We start from the raw sequence: 16,061 nt of genomic DNA on the forward strand, positions 1-16,061 counted from the left end.
CTTCTCTGAAGCAATGACCTTTCACTTAGACATCTGAACAGGTTATAATGAGGAAACAAGTAACTTCATTAACTTCCAATAATCCCTGAGAAGCATTTAAGATGTGAATGAGGTAGGGAGGGAGCTAACATAAAATAATTAAGAGCATGGAGAAAACAAAATTGCTGGTTAAGTCAGAGATGGCCAAACATCTAGCGTACAGACTTCTAAAAGCAGTCGCTGTTGCTTTTCAAGTGTATAAAATAAGCTTTGGTGGAGTTCGGTTGCAGATTCAATCATTTAGAGAGACGATTTGTCTTGAACTGCCGGCAAACAAACACTATAGTGCAGGATGTTTATATCCACCTCTGTCTGAGACCAACCGGAAAGTATGTGGCGGGTCACAGATAATTGGATTCGGCCAACTAAACAAACAGAAAGAGTCCTGACAGGATGGCAATGGGAGCATGTGGCTGAAGGGTACATTTGCATAAGAAACGCATGGTGCTGCTTTCTGAAGTGCATTCCACCAAAATGGGGGCACTGAAGGACAGCTCGCGCCACACGGCTACGGGTTTCAGAGAGCAGCCTCCCTTTCACCAGCCCCCTGGTTCTTCCCCCTCCACACACACACACATACAACAGATCAACAATTGTCTGCTGAGCTCCCTGGTAAATGGTAGGGACTGTCCTGTGTTCACGTCACTTCCAAGCGCTAGCAGCAGCTTTCTGAATACTCAGCAGCAGGGATAATGAACAGTCACGCAGTAGCCGAGCTGGCTCGGATTCAGCTCAAATCCACTGCCCCAGACATGCCGCTTCCGCTGTGTCCGGAGGATGATTAATATCTCAGCTACAAATCAGTCAAGTTTTATTACCAGGTCCAACCCATGACGGTGAGTGTCAGGTTTATTGCAAACCCAGCCCCCACAGACTTGTTTTTTTTTTTGCAACAAATTTTCTTCAATAATAAAAAAAAAAAAAAGGAGAGGTGGCATCATGGTGAAGAGCACAGGCTCCCGGCTTAGCTCTCCTTATTAACGCACAAGTGCAACAAAGATTTAATTTCCACATATTGGTGAACCATTTTATTTTACAAGCTCAAACATCATCTCTATTCAATCTCACTCTAAGATCCATCAGCAGCCAATACTCGAAAGAGTAATCTTGCCACAAATCCTAACATCTCTTTCCTAATTGACAAAACCCAAAGAGATCTCTATATTACCAAACCACACTCATCCTGATTCAAATTTTTTTTATAAACTCCTTTCTCTCGAAGCTGGATTTATCCCTCTAAACTACCACACCAAGCTCATCATTCCACCACTACACCCACAAACCTCATGGGTGTGGGCCTACCACATGGGCCCCAGAGTGAGGAGAACTTTCTGGGACTGGTGGCAGAGGCTCCCTCTCAGGGGAGACAACAAGTGGTGCTGATAGGCCTAGCTCTTTAGGCTGCTGAAACAGTGGTGTAGTAGAGGTGCCCCTCCTCCTCCTCTCTTCCCTGGAGCAGAAACATAGGACAACAGAAGAGTGCTGTCCACACTGCAGGCCATACAATTTTAACAAGGTCCACCTCTCTCTCTCTCCTCTCTCTCTGCTCGCACTTCTCAAAAAATGAAATCCCGTTAAACATTTAAGGGGATATTTTACCCAAATTACAAAATGACTTTAGTTTAGTTTCCCTAGCACCGTCTCCAAATGCTTACGTTTGAGCATTTGCGGCACAAATCCCATTCAAGTCATGGTACCGATATTTGCATTTTTCGCGCATCATGTTCAAATCATCTATAAATGACATTCAGAATCAATTTGACATACTTTCGGATGATTTGGACAAGACGCACAAAAAAAATGCTAATATCAGTACCATGATGAATGGGATTTGTGCCACAAACACTAACACATTTGCATTTGGAAACAGTGCCAGGGACAGGGTAAGTAAACCAGTGAATTATTTTGTAATTTGTGTGAACTATCCCTTTAATAAAATGCGTATTGCCTTAGCCTAGTTATCCAGCTGAAATCCCACACTCTCAGCTACATCCGTCAGCACACCACATGGAGTGTGCATTATAGGTCTTCACGGGTCCCAAAAATTTGATCTGGGGCTTTCCCACCCAGACCCGATACACATACATTTATTTTATTTTTTTTAAACGTAGAGACCTGTTCCGAACAGACCCGAGGACATATAGACCTGGTCAGATCCAGTGAGGGAAGCAGCAGAAAAGTAATTTAAGCTACATTATTAACCAGAACTGATAAAGCCCGAGAGGGAGAGAAGTGGCGCTCTAGCAGGCGGAGAGGGGCCGTACTTTGAGCGAGTGACACAGGGAGGAGGCAGCAAGAGACAGCAACCAACCAAGACTCGCGCTACTGTAGATTAATAGCTGCCATAGCTAGGGTATTTATCATCAAATATGATTGTAGTACCAGTCTTGACTGCTAGTTAAGCTATCTAATTTTAGCTAACTAGACTGAGGCTGCAGTGCAAGCACTTTCTAATCCTACAAATAACTCTATTCATAATTTTAAGTGGCACCCTGTTGGTTCTTTTAGCTCCGTCATTTTAATTCAATTTTACATTGACTAAGTATCTATTTTTGACCACACACAGGGCAAGGCTCTGACTGTAGCCTATTGCCGCTTTGATGACTCACGATTGGCCAACAACAAGCTACACGCTCCACTCTCGTGAAAAGCAAAAGCAGCAGCATAAATTATGCATTTTCTCTCTCTCTCTCTCTTTATCTACAGCAGCAGTCGCGTTCGGGTCTGTACAGGCCCTTTCTGGACAAGTTAGTTAAAATGTACAGACAATCATATCAGATCCAACCCAGACCCGTGATATTATTTAGAATTCTGGATCCGGATTGGGTCTCGGGTACAAGTGGATCCGTGAAAACATCTAGTGTGCATCCCGTCCATGTTATAACAGCATCAGTAAAATGTTATCAGTGTAGTGGGGAGGCTGGGTTTGCCTTTTCCCAAGCGTCAATTCCAGGGAAATGTAACTCTCATTATGACCCGAGATGTTTCGCAATACAGACAATGGCATTCTGGTTAGACCATAATTCAAGTAACGTTTTCTACAAAAGCCACATTTGTACCACAAGTCAAGAAACACAAGGAGGACAAAAGACAGTGTGGCTACAAACCAGAAGCAGGGAACACATTTGACTGTGTGGAAGTTTCACTACACTATATTTCTGATGAATGATTGGCCAGCAAATACATTGACCACTGGTAGTCTTCTCATAAAAAAACTGGCAGCCCACTGGTGTGTGGGTAAGTATCAATGGAAAAGCACCACTAGACTGCTAGAGCTAGACTACTGCTCTCCCTACAGAGACAAGCATGATGGAATAAATGTACCACCCGAATATTTGAAGGAAAAATACAAAAAGCACTTAAATAGTTCATTTCATGTTCACATAAGAACACAGAGAAAGTGAAAAACTGGGACTAGAGTGAAGCCTAATTAATTACCAGGCTACTTTGGATATGGCTTTGAAACTCCAGGTGGCATTCTGCCTTCTCCCTACAGTTTTCAGCCATTGGCTTTGCCCACGACTACCTCGCGTGAACTACATCCCGAACGCTGTGATTTAACGTTCAGAAACAATAATCAGCGCTTGCGATACAGCTTTCGAAATATATACGGCCCTCATCTTTCATCGGCGAGATAGAATCCTTCAAATATAAAATAGACACTTACTGTAGCGGTTTTGCACAGATCCATACAGCCATGGGTGTCTCCATCCGATGAAACGATACTTCTGCTACCCTTCCCTTTTATTAGTCACGTGCGCCGAATACACTGTAGACCTTACAGTGAAATGCTAACTTACGAGCCCACGACCAACAATACAGTTTAAAAACAAATACGGACAAGAATAAGAGACAAAAGTAACAGGTAATTAAAGAGCAGCAGTAAAACAACAATAGCGAGACTATATACAGGGGGGTACCGGTACAGAGTAAATGTGCGGGGGTCACTGGGTTAGTTGAGGTAGTATGTACATGTAGGTAGAGTTACTGAAGTGGCTATTCATAGATGACAACAGAGAGCGTAGCAGCAGTGTAAAGTGGGGGAGGGGCAATGCAAATAGTCTGGGTAGACATTTGATTAGATGTTCAGGAGTCTTATGGCTTGGGGGTAGAAGCTGTTTAGAAGCCTCTTGGACCAAGACTTGGCGCTCCGGTACTGCTTGCCATGCAGTAGCAGAGAGAACAGTCTATGACTAGGGTGGCTGGAGTCTGACAATTTTTAGGGCCTTCCTCTGACACCACCTAGTATAGAGGTCCTGGATGACAGGAAGCTTGGCCCCAGTGATGTACTGGGCCGTTCGCACTACCCTCTGTAGTGCCTTGCGGTTGGAGGCCGAGCAGTTGCCAGACCAGGTAGTGACGCAACCAGTCAGGATGCTCTCGATGGTGCAGCTGTAGAACATTTTGAGGATCTGAGGACCCATGCCAAATCTTTTCAGTCTCCTGAGGGCGACAGGTTTTGTTGTGCCCTCTTCACGACTGTCTTGGTGTGCTTGGACCATATTAGTTTGTTAGTGATGTGGACACCAAGGAACTTGAAGCTCTCAACCTGCTCCACTGCAGCCCCGTCAATGAGAATGGGGGCGTGCTTGCTCCTCTTTTTCCTGTAGTCCGCAATCATCTCCTTTGTCTTGAGCACGTTGAGGGAGAGGTTGTTGTCCTGGCACCACACGGCCAGGTCTCTGACCTCCCTAAAGGCTCTCGTCGTTGATCAGGCCTACCACCGTTGTGTCATCGGCAAATTTAATGATGGTGTTGGAGTCGTGCCTGGCCGTGCAGTCATGAGTGAACAGGGAGTACAGGAGGGGACAGAGCACGCACCCCTGAAGGGCCCCTGTGTTGAGGATCAGCGTGGCAGATGTGTTGTTACCTACCCTTACCACCTGGGAGCGGCCCGTCAGGAAGTCCAGGATCCAGTTGCAGAGGGAGGTGTTTAGTCCCAGGGTCCTTAGCTTATTGATGAGCTTTGAGGGCACTATGGTATTGAACGCTGAGCTGTAGTCAATGAATAGCACTCTCACATAGGTGTTCCTTTTGTCCAGGAGGGAAAAGGCAGTGTGGAGTGCAATAGAGATTGCATCATCTGTGGATCTGTTAGGGCAGTAAACAAATTGGAGTGGGTCTCGGGTTTCTGGGAAAATGGTGTTGATGTGAGCCATGACCAGCCTTTCAAAGCACTTCATGGCTCCAGACGTGAGTGCTACAGGTCGGTAGTCATTTAGGCAGGTTACCTTAGTGATCTTGGGCACAGGCACTATGGTGGTCTGCTTAAAACATGTTGGTATTACAGACTCGGACAAGGTGTTCGGAGCATGCTTGATAGCTAATTAGCACAGCTGGTCGCATCTTGTCTTCTGTAAACAGGCGCTGTAACATGGAGATATGGCCATGGGGGAACACTAATCCTAACAAGGTGTGTATCAATTTAAAACATGTTTTAAATTATTATTATTTCTCAGTGATGAAAGGTCCTTATGCTTCCAAAACCATATGAGTGTTAATGTTCAGACATAGCATCGAGGCTCATAACAAAACTTCACTGTACAGAAGATGTCTTTGTCCAATGACTCTTGTGTAATGTAATGGAACTGAGAGTCATGATCAAGGGCTGTTGGATACTGTCTCCACCACTGGCTAAAACAATGACAATTTCAGAAGTTACTGACCACTGTAAAATGCTTTTTAAACATCAGTTCTAAACATCAGTAATACGATTTGTAATGTACACATTCTAATTACAGGGACTCAAGAGTCCTGTATTGTAATTTTTCGTCATTACATCCCAGAGTCGGGAGTGGATCATTTGCATGCCTACTGCCTTCCTTGGATGTGGTAGCCGTTTCTCAGGCAGCCTCTCCGGAATCGAACCTTGATTCCCCGTTAGCCCTGGTCACCATGGTAGGCACAGAAACTACCATCAAAAGTTGATAGGGCAGACATTCGAATGAGACGCCAGTGCTGCAAAGGATTACCAAAAGCGGGTGGGGAACCCGATAGCAACCCATATGGGTTTTGGGTCTGATAATTGCACATGTCACCGAAGGTCAGCACTTGTTGGCATGTCTTAGCACTAGAACTGCCACAGTTACAAGTAACATTGGAGCGATCAATGGAACCATAACTGATTTAATGAGCCATTCACAGATTCCCTGTACCGACCATGTGTACTTAGATTTGCAGCGATTCATCTTTTTTTGTGAAAAGAATATGGCAGATCCAACCAGGTAGCGCATGAGGGAACAGTCTCTAAAAGAGGCATGGTTGATGAGGGCCCTCCCAGGATGGATCACGTATGCCAATTGGTCAGGAGTGAGACTGATAGACCATCCTCTCAGTGTGTCCTAATACAGAGAATGAGAACCAGGAATGGATGTACTACAGCCAGACCCCAATATCTGTCTGCACCATCACTACAGCCAGGTAAAATAACTAGACCCTCCCCAGATGGCAGAGACAGACCCAGAGGATGCTGAAACAATGTTCACCTGCTGAGAGTGAGAATCCAGGCGTGGGAGAATGAACACATAAAATTTCACTCAGAACCACTTAAAATGCTAAAAATTGCAACAGAATAGAAATAAGTGTCATTTGATGAACAATAAGTTTAAAAAGGTCATTATAGAAGTTTATTAACGGGCTAAGTCCCCTGGAGTGACACCATCTTCATGCAACACTAACAGGCTGACCACACCACTCACGTCGCGTGCGTGTTGCAAAATAAATGTAGAAATCTGTGTTATTCAATTATTGCACCCACACTGCTCACGCGCGTCAGCGAGCATCTGCATTGCCAAGGGCTAAAAAAAATCCTTTCTAAAGTCCTTTCTATTTCTCACACAGATCGCGCTGCAAGTCCTGCCTCTCCCATCTCCTCATTGGTTTATAGAAGCAGGTGCCATCTCCTCATTGGTTATACCCACGTGGGTGATTGAAAGACGAACTGTGTTGCTGATCAGTGTAGTAATACTATGAAAGTTTAGATGCCAATCACCATGTCATTTCAAAGATGAAAAAGGCTGGAAGGAGGAGAGATGACTAGAAATGATTCGGTTGACCGTTTTATGTGTGGATTAATTGTCGGAGTAGAGGACCTTGTGCATTTCAGGTAAAATAACAACTCAATGTTTATATCCCAGGTCAAATTAGCTAGCAACAGCAGCTAGCTAAATAGGCCAAATTAGCTAGCAAGTGCAAGCTAACTAGCTAAATTGCCATAAATGTTTAATGCTTTTCGACCTGTCCCCAAATTAATTTCATTGGTTCAGAGTTTGTTTTGATATTTTAACCTGCGTGTCGTGATTGCGTTTGGTGTAGGTGGACAAAATAAATGTATGGACGATGGCGCACGCGCACAGCCGGTTTGGGTTCCGTGTAAGGGGTAAAAAATCTCTCACTCCGTTGGAAATCTCAGACTGTTGGTCCATTTTGGGCCTTATTGTTAACAGTAAGCCTACCATTTCACCACAACATGTTTTCATTGCTTTTTATACTTTAATCGTACAAATTATTTCCATATATAAATTCAAAAGGCATCACATCACAGGACTAAGAAACAGGCCCCTTTTATGGCAATGGCAAAGAAGTGCAATATTTTGATAAATATTTCTGACATTTAATCAATCAGAAGTATCATGATTAGACTGGGGGTCTATTTTTTCTTGAAATACATTTCTGTTACAACTAAAAGAGTAGGTGAAGGGAATATTAGTTTAACGACCTTACCTGGGACAGTCACACCATTGAACAATTGTCACGGTTGGTTCATTGTAAGAAAAAAATTATACACTGCATGAATTGACTCATGATTAAAGTAAAAATAAAAAGCTTTTACTATTGTATAACAATTTTGCCATTATGGATTTTTTTTTAAAATGGGCATCTAGTCAACTACCCATATCAAGTTTTGATTTCAACTTTTAAAGAAGGAATTGTCTCCCGACCTCGCATTTCATGAGGTTTTCTTGAAAGTGAAAAGTGACAGGTGCTTAGATCAAACGATATGGACGAATCAGAGTTATCAGATCTGAGGCCATATTACTTAAGCAATCGAGATAGTGATGCATTGACAACATACTGGCATACTCATTATGCAGATTCGGTTGCAAAACGTTTCGTCAATCGTTTACATTACTAAGCAAACGAGAGTTTCTATTGGACAAATTCAAGTATATCCCTCCCCATTTCGTTCCGTTTACTGTTTGCCTTCGTTTGGTTTCTTACACCGTAAACGTTTTCTGATGCAAGACGTAATGAATCTACCTCTAGCTCAGTGCCATCAATATCAGTCAACGGTGGATTTATCGGTCAGATCAAATCATAAAAACATTGAGTAGGCTTTAAATACAAACGGGCACCTCTGTCGATACTTACTCACACGACATAGCCTGCGGCAATGTCCGACTCAATGATTTACAGTCGATGCAAATAACTTAGCCAGTTAAAACAAATGCAAAATATCTGCGATATCGATGTTAACAATTTAGCTAACAAAAAATAAAAATAATCAATTTGTTGTCATGATTGACCGGTCAGGCGATAACGAAAGTACATCCCCATCGAATTCGGTTCTGTGGCCCACTTCAAAAGGTATTGTATCGAATTCTGTTCACAAATAACACATCTACAAACGTTTGCTTGTTTAGGTTATTATAAATATAGAGAGAAACTTAAACCTTACCTGTTTAATGTCTGCCGTTATAGTTACCCCAAATAATAAAAAATTTAAAAATTACATCAGTGTCAGAGGGCTGAGTCAGATCCGTAATAAACTTTATCCGCTCTTCTTAGGACGGACGCTGTCTGCAGTTTGGTTGCAAGGAAGGAAGCTCATGCGCTGTAATTATTCGATCACGTTGCGTAGACTCACGAATGACAATGATATAAGTGCCTAACCATTAAGCAATTACACAACCGATAACTAACGGTTTATTCTCTATAAAACCGAAATTCAGCTATGGTTGTTCCCGGCCAAAGTTGATCTCCTACCCTCTTCATCTATCGCCATCTTTACCCGCGGGGTACGCTGGGTAATCCTAGGAATCCCCACGCACTGCGCGTCCTGACGTTCATGATATTCTGGAAATGGGATGGCAGGTGGGCTCTTCCAATTTTGCGCTAGCTGCAGCACTTCATAGGCCACTAGTTTCATGGTAGACATAATATGAGTGAAGGTGCTATTTTTTATATCAATTGAAGTACATTCATTTAATAATAGGCTAAAGGTTTAAATGTTAAACGTGTATAGCAAAGTGCCCAATAGTCTACTTCATGATGTCAATTAAATTAGGCCTACTGCCCAACATAGGCTATTTAAGCAATAAGGCCTGAGGGGGTGTGATATATGGCCAATATACATACCATGGCTAAGGGCTGTTCTTAAGCACGGCACAACACAGAGTGCTGCTGGAAACAGCCCTAGCCGTGGTGTATTGGCCATATACCACAAACCCCTGAGGTGCCTTATTGCTATTATAACCTCTTTACCAACTTAATCAGAGCAGTAAAAAATACATGTTTTGTCACACCCATGGTTACTCTTTTTTTGTATGGGCATTAGCACAGTATACCTGATCCCAATTCTAGTTCCAAGACAGCAGCAATTAGAAAAAACTAAAAAGTAGATTTTGCTGATTTATTGGTGCATTGAACCATGTCGCGCGCTGTAGTTTAAAAACTCTGTAGATAATGCTGAAATGATGGCATCATATCTGAATTTCTCCATCTTTATGCATTTTCACCATAGATCCCAAGTGGAAGACAAAACAATAATTCATAATTGTATTCACAGGATAGGCAATCCCAAAATATTTAAAGTAATATCTGAAATGTAGGCTACAGCAGGAATCTTTGTTTTTTGGACAAAATGAGCCAGAACAAAGCATTGGGAGAAAAGAGGCTGCCCAATACTGATATTTTTTCCACTGATTGGTCTTTTGACCAATCACATCAGACCTTTTCACATCAGATATTTTTCTGAGCTGATCTGATTGGTCAAAAGATCAATTAGTGAAAATAAGATCAGAATTGGGCTGCCTTTGTAAACGCAGTGAGGGTCCTCTGGGCTCCTGATGTGTTACAGACAGAGGCTGAGCAGCAGGTGGCAGTCTCAGATCCTAGTTGACACATTTGTGGCTCCATGAGCAAAGATGAGCACTCCTCAGAGCAGAAAACCAGTTCAGTTAACTTTATCAATGATTGCTCATTCCAGGCACCCTGCCATTTTAAACGGAATCAATTATTACACAGGGGTTGGCAATGGTATATGCTATATTTGGACAAATAAAAAGTGTTTTAAAAATGGTATTTTACTAGGCAAGTCAGTTAAGAACAAATTCTTATTTTCAATGATGGCCTATGACAGTGGGTTAACTGCCTTGTTCAGGGGCAGAACAATAGATTTTTACCTTGTCAGCGCGGGGATTCGAACTTACAACCTTTCGTTTACTAGTCCAACGCTCTAACCACTAGGCTACCTGCCGCAGAATGATTAACCACTTTAGGATTATATAAGATTAAAGGAGGTAAATGATATAAGGCACTTATGGTTGTCTCAGAAGTCATTGTTTAGAATCACTAGCTCAACAACATTTCAAACAATGTTGTCAACAGCACCTTGCCATACCCTCTAGTAAGACAATTAATTAACCTGCATTCATCTTTCAACAGCACAAAACAATGCTCCTGCAGTTGCATATCTCTCTATATTCTAATGTGCTGGTTGTTGTTTGGTTTCATCAGGTGAGGAGGCCCTTTCCTGTCAGGCCCAGCAGGAGGTTGCATACTAATGCTCTACCTGCCTGTTAGAAATGCAGACAGCTGACCTGAGAACAGAAGGTAGAGAACACGTGTCACGCCATAGGGGTCAGAGTCCACTGGCCCAGCACTTCAGCAAGCCTCACATCATGACGGGGAGCAGGCTGGTGAGTGAGTCATTTCCATTTTAGGTGGAGGAGCTAGAAAAAAATTGGAATGAATTAAAAACAATGAGTCATCATGAATAATTTCCCCCAACACATGACAAAACCAGCAAACCAGAGCATTGTGATCACTGTCTCCTCATCAAACAAAATCCTCTCAAATGTGCACAGGTAGGTGGGTGGGGGGATGAGCAGCAGAGAAAAGCGGATTACAGTAGTTGAGATATTGTTTATTTAGGAATAATTAAGAGTCGCATGAAAAGGTAAGTGCTTTCAAAATACAACATGCAATTTCATGGTAGAAAATGCCCAAAAACCTTTCACAAAGCTCTGTAGGCATATTACTGAAAACATAAACTGCAAGGTCAAAGAAAACTTTTGGTAACACGGCGGCCTGTAATTAATGGCAGTTTGATAATTCCGTTTTTTTGTGTTAAAAACAGCAGAGGAAACCATTTTACCATCACCCAGGCTTTGTTTTTACCGGTGGTGGAAAAAGTAGTTGTCAAACTTGAGTAAAAGTAAAGATACCTTCATAAAAAATGACTTAAGTAAAAGTGAAAGTCACCCAGTAAAATAATACTTGAGTAAAAGTCTAAAAGTATTTGGTTTTAAATATACTTAAGTATTATAGCTAGCCAGGGGCACACTCAAACATAATTTACAAATGAAGCATTTGTGTTAAGTGAGTCCACCAGATCAGAGGCAGTAGGGATGACCAGGGATGTTCTCTTGATAAGTGCGTGAATTGGACCATTTTCCTGTCCTGCTAAGCATTCAAAATGTAACAAGTACTTTTGGGTGTCAGGGAAAATGTATCTTCAGGAATGTGGTGAAGTAAAAGTAGTACTTTAAAGTATTTTTACGTAAGTACTTTAAACCACAGATTTTTACTACAACAACCTTTTGAATACATTGAGGATGTTTTATGTTTAAATACACTAAGCTGCTAAAATGGGGATTCATCTGTTTTCTTTATATTTTTCTTTATGTTTAAAAGAGAATATAAATTATAATCAAACTAGACCAAACCTAAACTAGAATCCATTCCACAATAGGCAATTATGGTTGTTTGTTTTAACTAGATAGAAAGGGTTATATTTGTGTGCAACACATAAAAGTATAAACATGTTTTGATTCTAATATTCTCATGAAGAGGCAGCATGAACCTTGAGAGAGCCACTGTTTCCCCTTTTTCACACCAGCAGGTTCAGCCCCCGGCTATGTTTGTTTTCCTTGGTTGGAGAACGTTCTGGCTTGCTGGAAAACCCATTCGTGGCACAGCGGGAAAATCTGCTCCTCTTCCGCTGTAGTGTAGTGTCGCAGAGCTTCATGTCACTAATGTGGGTAAGGCAGAGTGACAGAGCCTGCCAGATCCTTTCCCCTGTTGTCTTCTGATGGAGTGTCATTATGGTTTACAAAACCGACATGCCTGTTCCGCTCAAGTGGTGGCAAGGCCACTAAACAACTATTTACAATTCTCAACATTTGAAGTGTTACAAATTGTTATTCACAGACATAAACAATGACTGATTGGCTATATGGCTTGTTGAATGGAGCTTTCAGAGCTCTCAGACATTACATTTCACAGACGAGTGATTGAATGTAACCCCTGTGTAGCTCCTGGACATCTCTAATAGGATTAAATGAGACAACAGTTACATGCTGCCTTCAAATAAATGAGAGGAAATTCACTATATTATCTCTATATCTAGCATTACCAGACATAACCACAAGGGGAGGATTGGTAGCAGCAATTACTCTGCTAATTGTCGATGAGCATGGGGGGGGGTTGGGCTCACTTAGGGTGACGTGATGATGTCTCATATGGATGTTTTTGAAGGTCTATGTCCCTAGAGGAAAATGTGTGATAGCAGTGCAGCAGCTGGAGCTTTCTCCGGTTATCACTCATTCTTTCATACCTCCATCCCATTCATTTTTCCCATAGGGATTTGACCCTATTATAAACACTGTGAGTATACAAGTTATTGCACATGTATACCCTTTAATCATGTGTCATTGGAAAGCTTAGATTCACACCTATCCATCAGACACATTTTCAGAATGTTCAGATGGACAGTACTTAATTTTTGACCTCTAGGGTACCTATCAGAATGACCTGTATAAATTGCTTTAAAAAGGCAATCCTGTTACATTTTAGACTTTGTTTGACATGTGATTCTGAAAGCTCATGAAATTACCTTTCAAATTATATATAATATACAGTAACCAACTTTGAAAGCATCAACTACAACTATTGTTTATAAATCCCCCATATTCTGCCATTGACATTAGGATGTTGGAAGCTTAGCCATATGTTTATGGATTGTAACTTTGGTGATAGAGGCACCAGATTTCAAACAAACAGATAAAACAGGTTAAAAAAAATATTTGTAGATACAGGGCCATCACAGGATTCAAACATTAACCACACAGAAGCCTTTTTCCAATACTGCCAACTTATTGGATGAATTTTGCATGACCATACCTGTATAAAATATAATTGTAGTATGCCCAATAATATAGTAAAATGTTCATAGTGATGTAGAATACACAACCAAATGAGCCAGGAGTGCCAGATATACAAAGATGTTAAGTTATTCACACAAATGTGGTAAGAATGTGCACAAAAAGCTGTCCGAATCACCGATTTCTGATTTCTGTTTTGATCCTTAATTGAAATATTTAATATTCAAACATTTACAATTTATTTATACATGTAAATAGTCATGAATTTAAGCTGATTAAAACGATATACAATGTTAACTGTTTTCATTATGAGAACTATAAACCTTCTACGTATATTCCGTTACCATGTAGTAAATCCGATGTTGGGCCTGTTAAGGCCAATTATATTACTTTTAGTATTCTATTAACAGACCAATCTGCTATGGCCTCATAGTAAGAATAGATCTTAATTTAGACAGGTTAAAACGTATTGGCATTCCTATTGAATTTTACATTGTAATGTATGCAGTTTATTTTTTATGAAAACAGTTAATAGGACAACATTGTATATCATTTGAATCAGATCACATGCATGACTTTTCACATGTACATAACCATTTTAAATGTTTGAAGATGAAATATTGCAATTAAAGATACAATAATAATCAGAAATTGGCAATTCAGACATCTTTTTGGGCACATTCTTCCCAAAATTCTGTGAATAATTTAACATCTTTAAATATCTGGCACTCCTGGCTCATTTGGTTGTGTATTCTACATCACTATGAAGATGTTAAGATATTAATGGGCATACTACAGTTATTTTTCAATCAGGTATGGTCATGCGAAATTGATCCAATAAGACCCCATTGGGTTGTTTGGCGGCCATATTGGAAAAGGGCTTCTGTGTGGTTAATGCGTTAATCCTATGATGGCCCTGTATCTACAAATCATAAAAAAAAACTGTTTTAGCTTTGTGTGTGACATGTGGTGCCTCGGTCGCCAAAGTAACAATTCAAAAACATACCATAATTGAATAAGCTGAACTCCTAGGATAAATATTGGATGATCAATTATCATGGTCAAATCATATTGACAAAGTTGTGGAAGTGGGGTCAGGTACAGTACCTTCAGAAAGTATTCACACCCCTTGAATTTTTCAACATTTTGTTGTGTTACAGCCTAAATTTAAAATGGATTCAATTTAGATTTGTCACTACACACAATAACCCATACTGTCAAAGTGGAATTATGTTTTTCGAAATTGTCACAAATTAATAAAAAAGCAAAAGCTATAATGTGACGTGACCCTTAAACGAGATGGCCGAATGAACTGAGCGCTCCGCAGCTCCGCACAAGTAATGTCCAATTTTTTATCTTACTTCCACTTCAAGTTAAACCCATTAGCTTTAGTCAAAATCCACTTAAAGTTAAACCCATTAGCTTTAGTCATAAAAGCCATGGCGGCTACAAAAGGCGACATTACATGTGACATTTTCACCCGGACTCGAGCAATTGCCGCGGAAAAAGTCTCCAAGAAACAGCTAGCTTCAGAAAAAGCACAACCATCAACGCCGGGCGAATCTTATCCATGGAAAACTCACTGACAGACACCATGGAAACATTTGCATCTGCTAAAAACAAAATAGAGGACCTGGAAAATAGGGGGCGAAGGAATAACTTTGTTCTATTACACCTGACCGGAAAAGAAGAGGGAAACATACCACTGATCCGCTACCTGCAAGACTCCCGGAGTGGCTCCACCTGTCTGTCCACCGACAGGCCATAGAACTCGAGAGCTCACCGAGCACTGAGGCCCCCACCAACAGGCAGTCAACACCCGCGCCCAATCACCATACCATTCCTGAGATTAACCGACAAGAAACAAGTCCTACAGGCGGCGAAAATCAACACCATACAGTGGGAAACGCAAACTCACCTTACACAAGGACCTGTCAGCTGGATTACTTAATTGACCGAGGCATCTTCAGGGGATTCAAATACCCAAACGAGCTCAGGATTCTTCACCAAGGAGCCCTGCGACACTTTGAAATTCCAGAAGAGGCTAAATGTTTTTTGAAGGACATTCCTGGCCACTGAGAAATGGACCAATGACTAAAAGCGATTACTGTTATTACTAATGGAGGTAAGACAACATATAGCCGCAGTCCAATGACCCACCCGCCCAACTAAATATCATTATAGTCGTCTATTTATTATTTATTTTAGCCGAGAGGGAAAGGCCCTATAGGTTAACCTCGGCCTACTAACGTTTTAGCCTACTTGTATTTCCTCTTTTACAGCTTTTCATCTTCTCTGTAGAACATAAGCTAATTGGCAGACAAAGTGATCAGACACTGTCAATTTATATTAGGCCTATAGCCTACTTTTTTATTTGTATTTATCACATAGGCCTTCACCATTGAGCCTGTCGATTACGACACATCTACATACCTAACGAGAGGCTCAGTGTGTCAATTTTATGCCAATGGTTATGACCGCCTTATCCTGTTGATATTTTGTTTTAATAATAACAAATAACTTATCCTATAGATCCCTCTTAGTGATTTGCTCCCTCATGTCTGTTTTATTTAGTCCAAACGATTAGGCTTATGTCCTTTGGGGGATGTATTTGTTGGCTGGTCTATTGATTTTATT

At 41.2% G+C, this 16,061-nt stretch overlaps 1 protein-coding gene across 2 annotated transcripts in view; it reads right to left on the reverse strand.

Annotated features, from left to right (window-relative positions):
- The window catches only part of tjap1 (tight junction associated protein 1 (peripheral)), an 84,411-nt gene extending 75,333 nt beyond the window's left edge, over positions 1–9,078 (reverse strand). The window contains exon 1 of one of the 2 annotated variants that reach the window (XM_082964720.1): positions 8,717–9,078. The gene's annotated coding sequence lies outside the window, so the exon portion shown is untranslated. The remainder of the gene's footprint in view (positions 1–8,716) is intronic. The other variant, XM_014154086.3, reaches the window with a different exon arrangement.
- Positions 9,079–16,061: the final 6,983 nt, after the last annotated feature.

Source organism: Salmo salar, chromosome 18 (assembly GCF_965601325.2).
Source record: "Salmo salar chromosome 18, fSalSal1, whole genome shotgun sequence".
In the NCBI taxonomy this organism is placed as follows: domain Eukaryota; kingdom Metazoa; phylum Chordata; class Actinopteri; order Salmoniformes; family Salmonidae; genus Salmo; species Salmo salar.